The following is a 1280-nucleotide window of genomic DNA, read 5'->3' as shown; positions in this document are numbered from 1 at the left end:
ATGGTTGTTCTATTTATATGAGTAATATCTTTTATGGTCATGCACCCTTGAAGAGTGGTCTATTCTTATTGAATCTCGATAGTAGTAATACACATATTCATAATGTTGAAGCCAAAAGATGCAGAGTTGATAATGATAGTGCAACTTATTTGTGGCACTGCCGTTTAGGTCATATCGGTGTAAAGCGCATGAAGAAACTCCATACTGATGGACTTTTGGAACCACTTGATTATGAATCACTTGGTACTTGCGAACCGTGCCTCATGGGCAAGATGACCAAAACACCGTTCTCTGGTACTATGGAGAGAGCAACAGATTTGTTGGAAATCATACATACAGATGTATGTGGTCCGATGAATATTGAGGCTCGTGGCGGATATCGTTATTATCTCACCTTCACAGATGATTTAAGCAGATATGGGTATATCTACTTAATGAAACATAAGTCTGAAACATTTGAAAAGTTCAAGGAATTTCAGAGTGAAGTTGAAAATCATCGTAACAACAAAATAGAGTTTCTACGATCTGATCGTGGAGGAGAATATTTGAGTTACGAGTTTGGTGTACATTTGAAAAATTGTGGAATAGTTTCGCAACTCACGCCACCCGGAACACCTCAGCGTAATGGTGTGTCCAAACGTCGTAATCGTACTTTACTGGATATGGTGCGGTCTATGATGTCTCTTACTGATTTACCGCTATCGTTTTGGGGATACGCTCTAGAGACGGCCGCATTCACGTTAAATAGGGCACCATCAAAATCCGTTGAGACGACACCTTATGAACTGTGGTTTGGCAAGAAACCAAAGTTGTGGTTTCTAAAAGTTTGGGGCTGCGATGCTTATGTGAAAAAGCTTCAACCTGATAAGATCGAACCCAAATCGGAGAAATGTGTCTTCATAGGATATCCAAAGGAAACTATTGGATACACCTTCTATCACAAATCCGAAGGAAAGATTTTTGTTGCTAAATTCGGAAACTTTCTAGAGAAGGAGTTTCTCTCGAAAGAAGTGAGTGGCATCCCCAAAATGCATTCCTCTTATAAGCTAACTATTGGAAAGATATCACTATCAGCCTCACAGCAATCTTTAGGAAAATGCAGACACAGTAGTTTTTTCGAAACTTGTTCAGACACCGCAAGCAACTACCAGTATTGATCTTCTAAAGAAATGACCTTCGTTGCCGAAGTGATAGACAAACAATTCTATAGCGGACTTGGACTAGCGACACATTTCTCCATATATGAAATTCAATTCACCCGACATCAAAGAGAAGCTCAA

This window comes from Triticum dicoccoides, chromosome 2A (genome assembly GCF_002162155.2).
Source record: "Triticum dicoccoides isolate Atlit2015 ecotype Zavitan chromosome 2A, WEW_v2.0, whole genome shotgun sequence".
In the NCBI taxonomy this organism is placed as follows: domain Eukaryota; kingdom Viridiplantae; phylum Streptophyta; class Magnoliopsida; order Poales; family Poaceae; genus Triticum; species Triticum dicoccoides.
Note: the sequence above shows the minus strand (reverse complement) of the source record.